The sequence below is a fragment of the Cygnus atratus genome, chromosome 2 (assembly GCF_013377495.2).
Source record: "Cygnus atratus isolate AKBS03 ecotype Queensland, Australia chromosome 2, CAtr_DNAZoo_HiC_assembly, whole genome shotgun sequence".
Taxonomy (NCBI): Eukaryota; Metazoa; Chordata; class Aves; order Anseriformes; family Anatidae; genus Cygnus; species Cygnus atratus.
In genome coordinates this window covers 58,856,932-58,876,611 of record NC_066363.1, presented here as the reverse complement: position 1 = coordinate 58,876,611, position 19,680 = coordinate 58,856,932, and the positions used below count along the sequence as shown (strand labels likewise).

General features: G+C 42.4%; 1 protein-coding gene across 12 annotated transcripts in view; it reads left to right on the top strand.

Annotated features, from left to right (window-relative positions):
* HECW1 (HECT, C2 and WW domain containing E3 ubiquitin protein ligase 1) overlaps positions 1 to 19,680 on the top strand; it is a 267,774-nt gene that overhangs the window by 129,017 nt on the left and 119,077 nt on the right. The window lies entirely within an intron of this gene.

Genomic DNA, 19,680 nt, shown 5'->3' with positions numbered 1-19,680 from the left:
ACATTTTTTGGGATGGTCCCAAGTGTGGTGAATATATGTGATTGCACCAGGGTCAGGAAGAATTAACTTTTTTCACCCTTGATGCATGTACAGACTTTTGGTGGTTTCCCTTTACCTTCTTGTGATATACACTACAGCTGGAAGATGGATGCTGGGTAGAGACTGATGTGTCTGGTAAGAATAAAAGGTGTTTGCGTCTCAGTACACCTTTCTCATATGCTCAGGGCAAGTCCATACACTATTTTGGGAGCCTGGAGTATTCCTTTCAGCTGTCTTCAGTGGAACATTATGGGGTCTCGGATATCTTCATTTTGTGGGACGCTGAAAAATACTTTGTAGTCTGTAGCATGTAGTGTCTTGTTGACCCAGGACTTGCCATTCATTTCCTAATTGTCATCTGTTTGAGGGGGGCCCATCTGTGCCATTGATTTAGTCCCAGTCTTCTCTGAAAGGTAAGCCAATTGGCCAACCAAGGCAGTAAATACCAGTAGGCTGCGAGATCAGAATATTTTTTTTCATGAATCACATCTGTGTCTCAGACCTGAGTTTGACCCAACTAAGTAAATTTGTCAGGTCTAGCGTGGAAGGGTTAGTGTTTCATTATTAACTATTGGCAGTATGTTTTAAGTTAATAGAAGAATGTCAGAGGAGCTGCTCTTTGTGATAAGCAAATATGTAATCTCTCCAACTTCTTCAGTTGAAGCCTTTACACATATATGGAAAATAAATTGCCGTAAGTAGCCATTCCCTTTCAGCTGAAGAGGGCTTGTGTTTAAACGAAAGTCATTGTCTAGTACTCAAAGTCTTCATAGAGGTCGGATGAGAAAAAGAAACACGTTATGATCTTCAGCTGAGCATACTGTACATGATTGAAAAATAAAATACAATAAAAAGTAGTATCACATACATTTTCCATGTGAGGGTCAAACCATTGTCCTTGGCAATAGCATTCTCTTCACATCCTCTAATTTTTCTTGTTGTTATGGGTTGCAGACTAGTCTGGTTTTGCCAGTTGCCTTCACAGACCGGAGAGGCCAGCAGTGTTGTAGATGCATCATTGGTTTCTCTGTTGTTTTCTGTTCATTGTTTGCAGCATGACATAAATATTTGGTGCATTGTAAGGCAAATACTAAGCAGTGAAAACAAGAACAAAGGAATAGCAACAAAGATGACGCAATATTAACCTGGGTGACCCTGCTGTATGAGTGCAAGGGAAAAAAAAAAAAAAGATTAGAAAACCCCTGTATGAGCGTAGAGAAAACTAATGGGATGGTTCTTGCATATGTGAAGGCTTTCAAGTTAAGTATGATCCTTCAGACTCCAGTCCTAGCTGAAAAACCATCAGATAGCTTTCCTTATCTGTCTCTCTGCGATACATTTGCAACCTATTTTATTACTGAAGTATTTGAATGTTTCACAGCATATTGCACCACTGGAAAATGGTGTTATTGTAACTGCACGGAAGAGGAAGGGGATAACAAGGGATTTGCTGAGCCCTAGCCTTTTCCTGGGCTCTTGAGTGCCTCTGCACTGGCTGCCACTGGTGCAGAGATACCAGCCATGCAAAGTGCAGACATTATCCTTAGAAGTGCAAAAAGATGTAGGCACTCACCTTTGAGTGTGATTTCACTAACAGTGAATTCCAGACCCTTGTATTTTTCAATTGTGCGGAAGGAGAGAGAGGAAAAATGTTAAACAAATTCCAAAATAATCCGCCATATCTATTTTAAAACTTTTTTTTTTTTTTTTTTTTTCAAATAATGGCTTAGGGCGATGATCAGAAAGTTCTTGCCCAAAAGAAGCAGCAGCTATTCTGGTTTGCACCTTGCTATGCTCATTCATCACCAGCCAGAGAGTAAATGCACAGCTTACCTTATTCCTGTTGCTGGGTCCCTCCCCATTCCTTTGCAGTCAATCCAGTCAAGTATACTGGGTGGGCAGCCCCATCTCTTCTTCCTGTCTCCTGAATTGATAATCCTAGCACGGCTGAGCAGGAAAGTGATAGATTGTTTTATTTGCCCTATTCCTCTGTGTGATCAGTTACGGGCTGTGACAGTCGTGCCATGCTTGTCTGAGGTCCCTGAGGCTTCTTACCCTAGTGAGACTTGACACCCTGGGCCTTCCATGATCAAACTGGATGCATCAAATCCCTACATTGTTTTCCTTGCTCCAGTGATTCAGAGCAGTGCCCCAGGGTCCCAGGCATGGCATTTCTCAGTGCCAGTGAAAACTCTGGTCCCCAGCTGGTGTGAGCAGAGGCTCTGCTCGGAAGGAACCTTCTTCAGATCCCGGAGCAGGTTCTTACACATCTTTTCAGCTCGCGGAGGGAATCCTGTGCTTGGAAACTTACCCGCTATTGCAATCAGTGGGAGTTTTAGAGGCATCTGTGGGACCTTAGCATTTTGTCCCTAGCTGTACTGGGAGAAAATCTCAATACAGATCCTGTTGTGGGTGTAGGGGCTGAAGGTTTTGTTGAAAGTTCATTGCCTTGAAAGAGGGGAATTTGTACCAATGTGGTAATGGCATCACAAATTCACCCTGAAACTTAGACTGTCACTAGAGGGACAGAGGGAATGAGGCTTTGTTTATTTGACAGAAACAGACCTTTTCGTCTGGCACAGCTTGGGAAAAATAGCAGGAGCAGATGTCCTTCAAGAAGCAGCATTTGGGGACAGGTGACCTTCCAGAGACAGTGTTTTCCCTGCTAGCACAGACTCACCTGCATCTGCAGCCACCCAAGCAGATTTTGTCTGAGCCTCCAGGCACGTGGCACCTCCTGCGATGGGGGCAGCAGCTGGTGTATTGGCCAGGATACCCAGCGGGTATCTTGTCCTGCCAAAAAGACCTGCAGACACCAATAACTGGACAAATCCTAACACCACAATTCAAAAACTATTTAAAAACAACAACAAAAAGACCTCACTGTCTGTCTGGCTGTGGTTCGCTGCAACTGAAAAGAGAAAAGAAGCTGGAAATAGTCATGTTGGGGGCTGTAAGTGGTTGCCATTCTTGTTCACGCGCTGTTGAGACAGTATTTAACTAGCAGTTAAAAGGAAACCTGCTTCCAAAGGGGGAAAAAGTTGCTGTGTTATTTGGATGTCTTTGGACAGCATCAGTGGTGCTTTAGGCTGAGCAGCATCTCGCCTTTCTTATATTATGGATGTTCTGCTCCGTTTGAATTTGTCTCCTTACATTCTAACCCAGTTATTAGAGCTGCTTCACCCCCTGATTAGGATGCCCTGCAGTTCATTTGTCAGTGAAAAGTCCTGTCACATTTTATTGCTTTTGAATCATCAAGCTCGAATATCTGGGAACCGAGGGCCATGCACTTTGACCAGTTCCTACATGGCGAAAGCTTAAATGTGAATTTAGGGCCTGGGGGTGATAGCAGTGAAGTGGAGCACCTGCAATCCTGGGAAAAAGGAACATCCTGACAGGCCTTTTTTTTTTTTTTTTTCCTAAATTAGTGGCATCCATGAAGTGTGTTTGTGCACAGCAGTTTATACTTCTAAGTCACAGGCATTACTGTGGTGAGGGTGAGCTGAACAGTTTCCTCAATAGAAAATAACATTTCTGTGGCATCTGGAACATTCCTGTTTCATTTGTTACTCTTCTGTTATTCATAATGTCACCTTTAATACATCTTCACACCGGATATTGTTGTAGAAAAGCAATACAAGTTAGAGCAATTAATTCTAGCAATAGGAAAGCCGCATCTTGCGAGTTGGAAAGTCTGAGTGTGAAAATGATTTAACCTGAGCGTGGCTCTTTCGCAGTAAAATAAAGCAGGCACAAGAACAGCATATTGAATGAAAGGGAAATCTTTTCCCCTAAGAGCTTATAGCCTAAAAAGATAAATTGGATACACCACAATTGAAAGACAGTAAGTGGAGAATCAATGTTTTAGCCTTAGGACAAATGTCTTCACTAAATTGGGAGTGTTCACTAGCGGTGTATTAGATGCAAATAACCACAGTTGATCAAACCTCTGGAGCTTTCGTGCCACAGTTTCTGTCTCGTAGATCACGATGGCACTTGTCAAATATACTTAGCGTCCTGGGGAAAGCTTTGTAAATTGGGGCTAATTATTGGAAGAGACCTTCTCTGGGTTGTGTTTGTGTGGAAATGCTACCTCAGCTGGGTTTCCCACAGCAGGAATTACCGCTTGATAAGCTGCTGCCATTTGATGGTGACTGATCATTCCTGAGGACTTCCTGCTGTAAATATTTGCATTATGTGCTGTCACGTCAGAGCGTGGGCTGCTGAGGAGTGTTTGATAATGAAGCGTTCTGCCTCATTTCCATGTACGTGCTGCAAGCCAGGATTTTATAAGAGCTTGCACGTATGAGCAGCCGTCTCTCTCATTCTTTCCAGAGACTGGATTTAAAATCTCAGCCGTGTGTTCTTTTTTTACTTCTGTCTTTTTCTGTGATAGGTGAGTTTTAAAATTGTCTGTGTTTCTGGGGCATCACTATATTTAATAAATCTAACAGTCTATTTTAAAAATTTAAGAATAATTATAATTTAAGAAGCGGAAGATAAAGAGGTAGCAGCTTACAAGAAACTTGTGGCTACTGCAGTGATCAGCAGTTAAGGTTTTAAAAAAAAAAGCTTATAGAAAACACAAAATCAGGCTGCTGCAATTAATCACAGCAAAGAATGCAAGCCAGGTACACGTTTAACAAGTGTGAGTGGTGTACTTTGAAAGGCTCAGCATTTCTGGGAAGGGAAGCATCATTTCTCTGGAAGCTGTGGTTCTGCTTAGGTGACTAAGTGTTTGTCAGGACTGAGCAAGAGCATCCCCTTTCCTTATCGTGAGATGTGAAGAAGCCAGAGCTCCCCCAACTTGCAGCTCCCTTGGAATACAAGATAAGGAGCAGCATTGTAATGTCACCTGTATTCAACCTGTTCCTGTATACGTCTCCTCCTATTTTGATTTCCTGCAAAGGAGATGGAGTCAGTCAGGTATGAAAAAGTCAAGGCAAAGCAACAGGGAAAATGACTGGAACTGGAAATACTCACTCGGACGGATGGAAGCATAGATTACAGAAGTGAAAAACAAAGTGCTCTCTGCCAAGGTAGTCCCTTTCCAACATACAAGAGGATCTAAGAGAATATATATGCTAAGAAACAATTGTAGGAGACTGTATTCTACTGATTAGCCTTTTGAGGTGAATGATTCTGAGACAAGTAGCTGCTCCATAAACTGTGGGAGGAAGGTGGTCTGCGTAGGCTTCTGATCTATTGGAAATATCTGCACAGTTTTTGTTTTCTTCTGATACAATATTATTTTCACAGTACTTGCAATGCTGTCTACATCCCACCTACCTTATGTACTCGTACTCTGCCACTGTTGTAGGCTAACATGAAGTAATATAACACAAGGACATAAGTCTTTGGATTTAAAGAAACTATTAAATTTGACTGTGAAATTACTTCAGCATTTTAACACAAAGCTCTGTATATCATTGGTTTTCTGTAAGTATGCAATGAGCAGTTTGGTCACTTCTATACAAATGAATTTTATTGTGTCTGGAGTTAAGTAGCTCTAATGGCTCACCGTAAGCTCAGTGGAGGTAAAAGAAGTGTAGTAGTACTTCTTAGAGGGGAATTGGCAATAATTTTAGTATGTGCATAAGAAATATTAGCACTTTCATGTTAGGCAACCTGAAGCGCATGCATTTTCTGCTTGTCTTGAAGTGTTCTAGAGAACTGGAGTTAAAAAAGAGGGCAAAGAAAGTATTAGGAGCAATACAGAAAGATTTTCATTAGTAGTCTATTGTTTTTAACACTTCATATTGTAGTATCACCTAAGCCCCAAACTATGATTGGGCTCTAGGGCACTGTGCACTGAATAGATATGCTAGCCATTACACGAGCATTTGGAGAGCAGATTTTCCAGGCAGAATTTGCCCCCACTACCTACAAGATACAAGGGAATTCTTTTTAGTGTGAAAATGACCCTCAGCACATTTGTTACAGCTTAAAAATGTCATGAATTCATTTCTTCACTTCCGTTTTCCTTCATTATAAAACCATGGTAGTGTTTTACGGCCTGATTTGGCAATATGCAGTAATGTTCAAACGTACTTACTCACATGAGCAGCCTTCTAATAGTTGCACAGTTGAGCCCTTAGTTCAGTGTAATTACATTTTTGGTTATGCTTTTCTATATCCTAATTAGCACTGATTCAAAGAATTTGAAGCTTAATGACATATCCAAATTATTTCTTATTGCCACCTCAGTAACACAGGGACTTTTTTCAGAATCCAGAGACATAAAGACCATTGTATTTACACTGCAATTACCCTGACATGGAGCGAGTGGTCCATTTGTATGAATTAGTGGAGTCAGAAAGCGTAACCTGGGTTTAATTGGTCTCTAACTGCAGCTATATAACTATACTATAGTCACTGTGTTATAAATAATAACCTTTTCCTTCCTTTTATTTCCTCTCCTCACAGTTTAAATTGGGATGGTTGGCAAGAGATTTTCTTTAGATATTAAGAAAAACTCATTTGCACTAAGGCCTCTTCTGAGTACTGTTCAATAACACTGGCTTTTATGGTCCTGATGCAGTAAAGGTGTGGAGCATGTGCTGAAACTCCATTGCTTTTACTGGAAAAGTTTAAGGATTTTCTTCCAAATTGGCAGAATCTTTCAAAACAGAGCAGAATTAGCAAGTAGAATCACTTCAAACTGTATTTTCATTATGACATTTCAGATATGTCAATAGCTGAAGTGACAAGTGATAAGTGATGCAGTTCTGCGTGCCTTGTGGCTTTTTTCCCCACTCTCTTGATACCGACTTTTTCAGCTCAATGTGCTTTGAACCACTATCACCGCCAGTTTATGTCATCAAAAAAGACTCCACTTACAAGATGTATGTGCTCAGATTTTGTTGCCTAACAAGCACAAATTGAGCAGGGGAAATACAAACAATGATATTATTTGTGAGCATCAGCACTGATTTCCCGAGCAGTAACCTGTAACTCACAACGTACAAGTATGTTCTTTTTTATTGTTCCATCTCTGCTTTTCAGCATGCAGCTGTCTGCATATTTAAAAGTCCATTAATTTTGTGTTCTTCCTAAATTCCTGATCCCTCCTTATGAAAGATAAGGTAAAGTGTTTTGAAGGGTTGGAGTTTCAAATATAAGCACCAAATACAAGTTTAGGTTTGGTGCCAAAAATCAGAACTGATTTGAAAGACACAAGAAATGGGCCCAAAACATCACTCAGTGCTTTTTCTGCACTAAATCACCTGCATATTGCAGATGCATCTCCAAGGACTGCGTATCTAGGAGAGAAGAGGGGAAAAAGCCATGTGTGTGGGGTGAGTATGATGCAGGGCAGTGGATCGACATGTCTCCCGCACAGCGCTTCTCTTGAATGCCCTGCTTGTCACCAAGGGCGCTCAGCACGGTGGCCCTGCAGCTTTGAAACGGGGGACTCCGAGCACTGTGACAAGCAGCGACTTTGCACGTATTGCTGGTGCGTTGAAAGCCAGTGCCCTTCTGCAACCTGTGGTGAAGCCAGGTGATTTCTAAACAATGAAATAACTAGTCATATATATCAAATATTGAGAGGCCAGTCCTCTTCAATATCTTTATCGATGATCTGGATGAGGGCATCCAGTGCACCCTCAGTAAGTTTGCAGACGACACCAAGTTAGGTGCGTGTGTCGATCTGCTCGAGGGCAGGAAGGCTCTGCAGGAGGATCTGGATGGGCTGGACCGATGGGCTGAGGCCAACTGTATGAAGTTCAACAAGGCCAAGTGCCGAGTCCTGCACCTGGGGCGCAACAACCCCAAGCAGCGCTACAGGCTGGGAGATGAGTGGTTGGAAAGCTGCCTGGCAGAGAAGGACCTGGGAGTATTGGTTGATAGTCGGCTGAATATGAGCCAGCAGTGTGCTCAGGTGGCCAAGAAGGCCAACAGCATCCTGGCTTGTATAAGAAGCAGTGTGGCCAGCAGGTCGAGGGAAGTGATTGTCCCCCTGTACTCAGCTCTGGTGAGGCTGCACCTCGAGTACTGCGTTCAGTTTTGGGCCCCTCACTACAAGAAGGACATGGAGGTGCTCAAGAGAGTCCAGAGAAGGGCGACGAGGCTGGTGTGGGGTTTGGAGAACAAGTCTTACGAGGAGCGGCTGAGGGAGCTGGGCTTGTTCAGCCTGGAGAAGAGGAGGCTCAGGGGAGACCTTATCGCACTCTACAGATACCTTAAAGGAGGCTGTAGCGAGGTGGGGGTTGGTCTATTCTCCCATGTGCCTGGTGGCAGGACGAGGGGGAATGGGCTAAAGTTGCGCCAGGGGAGGTTTAGGTTGGATATTAGGAGGAACTTCTTTACTGAAAGGGCTGTTAGGCATTGGAATGGGCTGCCCAGGGAAGTGGTTGAGTCACCACCCCTGGAGGTCTTTAAGAGACGTTTGGATGTAGCCCTTAGTGATATGGTTTAGTGGGGGACTTGTTAGTGTTAGGTCAGAGGTTGGACTGGGTGATCTTGGAGGTCTCTTCCAACCTAGATGATTCTGTGATTTCCCGGGCAGGGTATCAGACTATACAGAGAGGACAGTTGGGGTACCTGCACTGTACAGCGCACTGATGTGTAACATGAGTGATTAGAAGTGGAAGCTGCAGAGGTGCTGACATTGTCCTCATCCTTTAGTCCTCTTTTACCAATGCAAGCATGGTTGAGCACCTGGTAACTTCAAAATCTATTTTATTTTGTACATCACGCAAAATCTATTTTATTTTGTACATCATGCACTGCCACAGGCTTAGCTACGATGGATTTAAACAGGGAAGAGATCACATAAGAGAGCTGGTATCTGTTAAGTTATTAAGCAAAATAATTCTTTCAGCATTCGTTTATTGAACTTTTTCCTATTGTGCTGCCATGAATGTGCAGTTATGCAGTCAGAAAAACAGAGTAGGGGCAGAACAAAAGGCAGGGCTAAGGCCACCATATCTCCTGTTAAAATGTTGTCACCTTCTTGCCCTCTCATGGACTCTAATTAAGCAGCAGCTGCTGAGCCATCCCTAGGTATCTCTCGCCAAAGCATACTCTTCATTTGCAGATCAGCTGCACCAATTTTGGGCTTCTCCCTGTTGCCCTTGTTTCTTTGCACAGGTTTCAAAGAAAACACTTGGGTCAACTTAACCTTACAGGGCATCTGATCCTGTATGAACTTCTTAATGCAGATTTAGAGTGGTTTAATTAGCAGACTTGCAGTGCAGCACAGAGTTGAAGTGAAGAAATTAAAAGCATGACAGATGGGGAACTGGAGTGATTTTATTTCAGCAGCACCAAGAAGATCATTACACAAGCCATTTATTTGTTAATGGGTTCAATACATGTCTGGTGTTTCCCAGCCACTTGCTTCCCGAATGTCTCTTGTTATGGTCACATAATAGCCGTACTAATCGTCTGCACATCATATTACTCCCTTCTGTAGTTTAGTAAATTATGGAAAGATCAGTGACTATTCAGCACACTGCACTAGTGTAATCATCTCTGTGCTGGTATATAGTGCTAGTGATATCTCGCTCCACGACATCCGCGCTTTGCAAACACAGTGTAAAACTGTTGACTTTGGTACAGTTGCTTCTGTCTTACACCAGCGTAATAGGTTCTGCTTTGGCCTTTAAAATAGAGTTTGAAATGGGGAAAAAAAAGGAACAGGAATGCTGCATGGATGAATCTTCTCCAACATCCAGCTAGTCCAACACCTGGGACCACGGAAGTTGCAAGGATCCTGCAGTACGTGGGCATGAAATCCTCTCGGTCATATTGAATATGTCTGCAATACTGATGGATAAAGCACAGAGTGGAAAGGACCAGGGTTTGGTTTGCTGGCCTCCATTATGTCTCCAGGACCACTTGTCTACATCATGAGTTCACTGGCCATGATGTTTTCACCGATTGCCCATTCCAGGTGTGGATAGGCACAGTGGGCTAGCTGTTGTGAAAATGTGTGTCCAAAACATTGCAAATGGGGTGCTTTGCTTGATGACTGTAAGTCATAGGATCAGGGAAATAATTTGGGGCTCATAAATTGTGCGCTCTAGTATGTATCACAAGACACCATGTAAAGATGCAAGTCAAATCTTCACCAAAAAAGAAGTCCCATGCAATAAATCAGAAATGTAGACAGATCTAGTGAGCAGCTGCTTAGGTCATGGTTTAGCATCCTGTTTGACTTTCTGCTACCATATGTTATATAGCCATCCATTACTTTTTTTTTTTTTGGTCTTGTTAAATTCTTGGTTTTCTGTGTCCATGTAGTAATAAATTTTGCTCTCTAATTAGGCCATGCAAGAACAAAAAATATGCTTTTCTCAATTTTTAAGTTGCTATTGTTCAATTTCATTTCCTTTTCTGTTCCAGGATTAGTGAATGTGAAGATTAGACTTCCCTTCTCCGTATCAGTTAGCATGGCGTATAGTTTTACCATTTCTACTTTTTCTCATGATTTTCTAAGGTGCTTTAGAAGCATGTAAACACATCAGGGGATGCATGATACTGATCAGAGTCTCATTACACAGTTTTTATTACAAAATGAAATTCTTCTTGAATGCATAAGCAAATATTTCAGGAACTCTGATATCCTCTGGCACTCATGAGTTGAGGAAGTTCTTTGCATGTTTATTTAACAATATAAGAGAGCGAAATTTGCATGTGGATAGTAACCACGTGGTCACATGGTTTTGTGTAGAATTGCAACTGAGGTAGAAGACTTTTGATGTAGGAATGGTGTTAATCAGCTAAGAAATCTGAAACAATGGGGTTGAAATGTACCAGTTGCTGTATGTGTTGGACTCCATGACCCAGAAATTAATTTCTAGCCTAGTGTTTCTGGGAGGGCATTGCATTTTCATCAAGATAAGGAGTCTGTGTTCTGGTGGTCATTAAAATCATACTGATACTTTTTCAAGAATAATTGAGTTAATGCATGAATTCTAATTGTTCAAATTCTAATTTGGGTAATTATATTCCATCTTTAGTACATGCCATTTCAAATTAGTTCCGTTTGTGTTTTTTTCATGTCTTGCTGTGCTTTGTTCCTTTGTACTGCTGTTGGTCGTCATTATATTTTATCACAGATGGGGCTGTCAGTATCTTCTCTCTCAGGTATATGTTAAGAATTAATGTTCTTTGAAGGGGTTAGAAATTCTAAAGTAAAAGTTGTTGTCATAGTCCTTAATCTGATGCTAATTCCTATTAGCTGATGAGACAAAGCAGACTACTTAAGTGCAAGTCTTAGCCATGCTGAAGAACACAGGTTCCTGACTGATGTGTCCGTCCAGGAAAATAAGTATACTGAGCCATAGTCATTTGGTTAGAATGAAGAAGAAATGACTCATGTTGAGGAAGAAATGCAAATATTAGCTGAGAGACAACTGTTTGTGTGGATAAGACTTCCAAAGAAGTTGAATAAGTTTTAAAGGGTGTACAGGGAAAAACATGAACTCAGTGCTTATTCAAAGCAATGAGTAAAATCCCAGATGACTCTCTAGAGCTTACAAAGAACAAGACAAAAAAGGCAGATGGAGCTGGGACAGTGAAGAAACTTGTTCTGTGAAACTCTTGTGATACCACTGTGATGATATGAAAATGGGACGTCAGGAAAACTTGGGAAATCAGGCAGAATTAGCAGCTGGTGGGTTTCTTTTAAAATATCTGTGATGTTTGTAAGAGATTAATGATTTTATAAACGATGTTAAGATGTCAGAGGTTCACCTCATCTCTTGAAGATGGTGATTAGCGTACTTGTATCTGCTGCTGGGTCTCAGACATGCTGCCAAGTGAAAAAGGAAGAGATGCTTAAAAAGATGTTACTACGACTTTTAAGTCCATCGGTATAGATCATGGCAATCTGAAAGCCAGATCCACTGAAGCCATTAGAGATCTTCCTGCTGATTCAGGGGGTCCTTATCTCAAAGCCTAGATGAACTATTGCACAAATATATGCTAGATATGATTTGCTTGTCATTTACATTGTGTTCCTTTGTGTGGCTATTTTAAATTACTTATTTTGCTGTAAGGCACAACACTTCAGGCAGTTGCTTTGGAGTATAATTCAAACAATTTGGAAGAGTTAAGTAAAAATAGATTTATTATTATTATTATTATTATTATTATTATTATTTTCAGAAAAGAACAAGGAGATTCTCTCTGTCTGGGGAGTATTAATACACTGACCAACCTGCCCTCTGCTCTGTGTTACAATTGTAGGTGTAGCCTGTAGGTTTACAGATGTGAGAGGAATACTTAGGACACACAAATGATAAATAAACTGAATATATCAATGGTGAAATTGCCATGCAAAAGCAAAGTATAATTTTACAAGGTGTCAATGCGCGGTTGAGAAGACTGAGAAATTCTCGGGTAGGTGGTACAGATTATAAGGTCTCTGAACACTCACAAATGAAACAAAAGTTTTAGTGGAATCACATACAACTAGGGTAAATGGTGCTTCATTCCCTGTGACCAGCTGGAAAAGTGACGCAGGGAGAAGAAAACAGGCACGTTCTCTTCTCATGTACACACATCCGTATTGTTCATATCCACATACAAGCCAAGGTATGAACTTAGGTTGAGGTGTGCAACTGCTTGCCCAGCCACTCTCTCAACAGCTTTCAGGAACATCCCCCTAATGTGGCTCTTCTCAAGTACTGGGAGGATTTCTTTGCCTCAAAAAGGCAGCCAGCCAAACAGCTAGACGTACAGAGGGAAAGAGGTCATTAAACTTGCCAAAGCCAGATCTGAGGCCTGTGCTGACCCTCACTGAGTGCAGTTTTACAATGACGTTTCATCTCTGCTGGAGATGGCATTGACTTCAGTCCTGACAGGATTTTCAATAACCAAGTATTTGCCAGCAGCCAGCGTGAAGGAGAAGAATAACTTATTTTTCTTGAAATCTCTTTCTTTTGTTTCCTCATCTACTTTCCTAAGTCATGGGAAGAAGGGGGAATGGGAAGTAGATTTGAAAATAGAAGAACATTATTGAAATTTCAAAAAGTGTAATCCTTTATAAAAGTAACCAGTACTAAGAATATGTCCTGAAATAACCCATACCCTCAAATAACCTGTATAAAATCAGCAGGCCTGACTGCAGAGACGAATGTGAGGTGACCTTGCACGTGTTTATAACTTGTGGATTTGTAGGTCATTTTGAATGTTTGTGGCAGAATTCACAGGTTGTTTCAGTAGAAATTCTGCAAGCAGGTGACAAAGAAGAGCAGGGGGTGACAGAAGGCTAGAAAGTTTTTTCAGCAGTTAAAGTTGTATATATAAATTCAGTGCCTGCAGATATCTGCCCTTCAAATGTAGTGTGTATGTACGTGATTCTGTGTGTATGTTCATTTGTATATGGTGGAAGCCCAGTGGTGATTGTCAGTCTTTCCACCTAGCTGCTTTTTTGGCCTCTCTTACATTTTCTATTCTTGCTGTTCAGATACCTATTTCCTCCTTCTTCTGCTTATGGCTCAGCTTTTAGTTTCATGTTCTATCCGAATCTTGAGTATATCTTGTGTGTCCTGCACTTAACTTCTCACAAACCTCAGGTGATGCAAAAATATGTCTGTGATGTTATATTAACTGAGGAAAGTTAGTGATCAGACAGCTGAAAAAAGGAAGAAGCATTACAATTTTTATTCATCAAGAGGCAGACTTAAACTTTCCTGGTTATCTTTTAGGTTTATATTTCCTGGTTTCCAAGACCGCCCCCAGCAGATTAATCAGGTCCTGTTCACATAGTTGTGATGACAGAATACAGTTATATAATATTGCGTACTTTGCTAAATCATTTTTGCTGTAACTGTTGCTTGTATGAAAGATTAAGAGCAAAAGTAGCTCAAGTGGGGAAATCAGTGTAGGTCAGTGTGTTATATATCAGTATATATGAGGACTGTCTTTTTTTAAATAGAACTTTGAATCCTTTGTTCATTTTTAATCCTTGTATCTCTTGAGAAACATCTTCCACTTATATTAAATATCAGTCTGGTTTTCCTGGCTAGCTGAGTTCTCAGACAAGAGTATTTCCATATATATTGAAAGCATGCAGTCTCTCCCTTCTTGAAATCTCCAGTTAAAAAGTGGGGTTAAACTCTTAGTAAAGTCTGATGGAAAGCGTCTAAATTGTTTCTGCACAGCTCACTTTCTAGCTGCAGGGATCTGTTTTTTATTTACACTGAGGCCCTTTGTACCCTTATGGCAATGCAACAGGGCTTTATGGTGAACGTAAGTCTAAACCACATTATTAGACTGTATGTTGATATTCTTAGCAAAGGACCACCGACATCGCTCATACTACCTAAGTGACCCCAGGAAATTGTTAAAGTTGAGTTCAAAAAATATATAACAGACTGTATTATTTCAGGTACCAACGCATTAATGACCTTTTGTCTAGCCAGCTGGGACTGTTCAGTGCCTGTGACTGCAGAGGTGAAGTACTTGAGGGTTTCTAATACCCGTTACCACAGAGCTGATTCAGCTATGCAGGAATACTCAAGGCTAATACCGGAAAAGTCTGGAGGTGCCACTAGCCATCAGGAAACCCTGGTTTTATTAGCAGCCTATTTATTTCTCTCATTGTTCCCCAAAGGGTATAACCTATCCTAGCCAGTAAGCAAGTTTGAAAGATGCTGCTCTCAGGTTTGAGTTCTAGCAATTCTGTGATGGTCGCTGTTGGCCTTTTTTGTTTGTTTTGGTTGGTGTTTTTTGAAATGTATCTGAAAAAGGGGGATGAAATCTTTATGATATGTGGAAGATCTGGAATTTTAGAAATTAAGTGCTTTCTTTCTTCATAGCCTCTTCACTGCTCTTTCTTTTCCACTCTTCTATAGAGCCTTGCCTTTTCTCTTTTCCCCCTTTGTCACTTTTTCTTTCCTTTTCTCTTTCACTCCTTTCACATTTTTGCTGGCTGCTTCTGTTCTGAAGATCACCTTGATTAGGAGATCCAGGCTGCCTGAAAAGCGTGCTGTGCTCTGGCCCTGAGCAGCCTTCAGGACCACTTGGCTGCCTCTCAGACAGCTGGCTGATGGCAGCCACTGTGTGACCCTCGAGGAGGGGTGGACTAAGCTACCAGGCACGGCCAGGGATGTGAGATCGACTTTGCTGTGACGGTGAGCCAGGGCTGTGCCTGAGGCTCAGCTTGCAAGTCCACTGGTTTTGCAGCTGCCTCCCCACATGATGCAGCAGCGCCCCGGGAGTCTTTGTGCTTTTTGGAGCTGCTACCAGTGAGAGGATGCTCAGGTTTTTAGAAGTTTATTATTCAATTGTGCTTTTGAGAGCAAGGAGCAGAGTGGAGGAGCTGCCAAGTGTTTGTCTTGTGATGTCCTCACTTTCTACTGTGAGTGATGCATCATTGACAGGGTGGGCAGCACAGACTGCTTCAGTGCCATGCAGCTCACGGATATGTAATGCTGCTGCAGCAGCAGAACATGAAATATGAATGCGACAAAGCCAGTGGCTCTTACCACTTGCAGAAGGGGCAGCTCTGGCTTCCAGATTCAGCAGTCATCCTTTGTGCTTTGCTCCAGACTGTAGCACGGACTGCCCCCAGATGGGAGGCAAAGAGCCATGTCTTTTGTTCACCTCCTTTCACCTGGTTTGTGGGGCATGGCCCAAGGAGGTGACCTGGCTCAGACCTACTTCCATGTAGCCCAAAGATTTGGACACTGGCCAAGAAAGTTTTGCTCTGCAGGAGAGAGGAGAAGAGCACAGTGAGAGCTGCTGTAAGGGCCCATGGGGCCTGATGGCAGAGCCCCAGCCTCTGCTCACTATAGCTTGAAGCCACAGCAGCCAAGCTCTGTGCTCCTCTCTGTCTCCATTGCTGCACATACAGCTGCAGGCAAGCAAGCATCAGGGCTGCCTCCGTAGGGCAAAAGGAAAGAGGGCAGGAACATGCCTGGTGGGGATGAGAGGGGAGATATTTCACACAGAAGATACCTGCTCTCATCTCAGCGTGGTCGGCCAGGGGAGGGATCTAGGTGGGCGGCAGGGATTTTGTGTGGAGATGGGAGCCACATCTCGTGCATTATGAGTCCCGTTCCTCCCCGCTAGATGAGGACCATGTGGGTGGTGTGTGTAGCATGAGGTATTGTTGTGGTTTAACCCAGCAGGCAGCTCAGCACCACGCAGCCGTTCGCTCACTCCCCTCCACCCCCAGTGGAACTGGGGAGAGAATTGAAAAGAAAAAATGCAATATGTGGGTTGAGATAAGGACAGTTTAATAAGAAAGAAAAAAGGTAGGATAGAGGAGAGGAGAGCAGAGGAGAGGAAAAAGGAAAGAATAAACAAAGCAAGTGATGCACAACGCAATTACTCACCACCTGCTGACTGATGCCCAGCCAGGCCCTGAGCAGAAGCCCCCCGGCCAAATCCCTCCCATTTTTATTGCTCAGCATGACACCACAAGGTATGGGACATCCCTTTGGTCATTTTAGGTCAGCTGTCCTGGGTCTGTCCCCTCCCAGCTCCTGCTGCACCCCCAGCCTTCTTGCTGTCAGGGCAGCATGAGAAGCTGAACAGTCCTTGGTTTAGTGTAAGCACTGCTCTGCAACAACTAAAACAGCATGTTACCGACATTATTTCCATCCCAAATCCAAAACCATACCATACCACGGAACCATACCTCCTACCAGGAAGAAAATTAACTCTATCCCAGGCAAAACCAGGACAGGTACGAACCTCTGCATTGCCTTGATCTGTTACACGAGAGCAATTTCCCATGACTGATAGAAGTGTTTGAGACAGATTCTGCGCTGATCTCCATCAAAACTGACACACACACCAAAACCCACCTCTCTTGCTGTTAAGGTGTGATTTATTTATTAACATCTACAAGAATTCTATCATTATACAGACTAATGATAATATTATACACACTAATGTTATACACGCTAATGACTTCTCTGCAGTGACAGCACTCCTGCATTTAGCTGACATCCTTTCCCCCCTCCTGTCATATGTAATGACTTCAGATTCAGAAGTCTTTTGCATCCAGCATGCAGCAGGCCAAATCCTTTGTGAAGCCGTGATACCCAAATTGCTGTAGTGAGCTCAGCTGTTATCAGAGACTGGATTTTGTAAACGTTGCTTCCCCTAAAAATCTTTGGCATACCTTAAGTTTGCCATAAAACCCTACCACAGTCATTTTCAGGATGAGCTTGGCCCCTCTTTTCTTTATCTTTCAGATTAGTTGTTGACATTACATATGAGGAGTGGGAGAGATAGAGGTGGATTTGTGCAGTCTTAAGAGGAGAAGCCTTAAGCGGAATATTAGTGATGCCCTTAACTACGCAGTGGAAGGGTGTAGGGCAGAAGGAGGCTCGCTCTTCTCACAGAGCATGGTGAAATCACAGCGGGCAGCAGACACAAGTTGCCACAGGGGAAATTCAGATTAGACTTCAGGAACTTTTGGGGTTTTGTCCAGGGATCTTGTCATTTCTCTTTCCTTGGAGATACTCAGAACTCAACAGGACAGGGCCCCGAGTAACCTACTCAGGATTGGTCCTGCTTTCACTGAAGGGTTGGACCAGGTGACTTCAGGAGATCCCTTCCAACACCAGTCATTCTCTGACAGTTCGATTACAATCAGTATTTCCACAAGCACTCTTCACTGGATAAAACTGTTAGCTTTTTAAAACCCGCTGCTGTAGATAGCCACAAACTAAGGAAAACAAAGCAGTGGGTGCTCAGCTGCAGCAGCCAAATAGGAAAACAAAGGCAATTAAAATAAAAATTTTAAAAAAATAGACCGTGGGTTTACTGAGATAGGATAAGCAGTTTCTGCTGGTTCTGATGTATCTCCCAAAAGATACACAGAAGAAACACTGAGCACGAATGTGGCTGCATTAACTACCAGACTGTAGATACTGTCTCTTAGGACTTTATTTTTACTTCTCAGCTTTACAGTTTCTGTGCTAGCATGACTAGAAAAATGCCCTGTGGAGTGCAAATGTTTTATTAGTAATTCAGCAAGATTAAGGGACATTTGAAGAAGCAGAGATATTTCCCTATTTATTAAAGCAGACTATAAATCTCTGCAGTCACTTCAGTTCTGCCAAAAGTAGGATCCAAGGTTGAAAGTGAAGGGTCTGTAACTTACTTCTCAAAATAACGCTATTTGTAGGGAATTGATATTCGGGGCATTCATTTAGAAGAACGGGCATTGTTTACTGCCTTGCTGCCTCTTTTATGGCGCGAAGGGTCATTGACCAGATTCCCTCATCCAGACCCTCTGACAGCAAGATGAATGCTTCGAGCCCTTCCTCAAATACAGCTTAGCTGAGTGATCCGGTTGTCCCACGCATGTCAGCATTATTCATCTATGTACTTGTCCCAGCCAAGCTGCATTAGAAGAGCGAGGAGTTTCTAAAGCCTCTAATAACTGCTGTCTAACACAGTTCATTGCCTTCCGAAGACATCATCGACGTGTTGCATTTTAGGGTATTTCTACCATATTTGCCCTACATTTTGATCCCCCTCCTTGTTCTGTAGTTCAAAGAGAAAAGGCATTAGTGGCAATTTTTTAGTCCTCAATGCAAACAGGACATGTTCTTGAGAAGATTGAATTTAGAGTCTACAGGGGCAAATTTTGTGCAGAACTGCAGGATCCGAACAGTGCCCCCTGAGCCTGTCTTACCTATCAATGATGCTGCTGCCAATTATTTCCGTGGTGTAGGGGTTTGCTTAGCTGCTCCCGAGAGGCTGTTATTTACACACAGCTCTTTGCTGTGAGAGTGCTTAAGCACACTAATACTCTGTGTACAGACCTGTCAGGTTTACAGGCGTGATCCTGTCCTGCATTAGGCAGCTGCTTGATGTTAATCTGATCTTAAACCTAGATTTCCTTCGTGGGTTTTTTTGTTTGTTTGTTTTTGTGGATAATGGTAGCTCTTGGGAGCACAGAGTTGGTTAGCAACTGCAGAGAGCCTTCTCAGTTGACTGCACCAGAGGCGAGGGCAGTGGGAAAGAAGAGCCTTTTGTGTCTGTAAAAGTTTGTTTTGCACATTGGGGTGTAAACTACTGCCATCCTTTGGACTGCTTTCAACTTGCTGAGGGACATGTTAGTGCTTAAAGGCCCACTGATGTCAGATAGCATGCAGCATCAGAGCTGCAATGAGTCCTTGGTGAGGTATCCTGCAGAAAGCAGTCCTCCTAAGAAGTTTGCTACATGTCAAGAAAAATGACTGTCTCTTAGATGTAACCCAGCATTCAACTCATAAAGCACAAATTAAACACTAACACAAATGCAGGCACAGCTGTTATATTTAAGTATCTGAAAATCTAGGAATTTATTTAAATGAAGTTTCCAAAGAACATAGGAAGATCAAGATCTCTAATCAAAGCTTTTCCTCTGCTGCCAAAGGATAGCTGAAGTTTATTAGGCAGAACTGTTGAAACAATGAAAAAGCTGAATCTAACAAAATTTTGGAAGAAAAAGATGTTGGACTCTGGGGGAGATACTGATTTGTTGCCTCAGTCCTTGCTTTTGTTTTAATCGAAAGTGGTTACTCATAACACCCCTCTTCTATCTTGTCGTTATTCTAAACCAGCGTTCTACCCACATAGGGTAGACTGGGAAACAGCAAATACCTTCATGCCAGCATGGAGACCTGGTATACTTAGTGCATGCTGTCACTGAATGTTCACTTGTCATAAACCTATTGG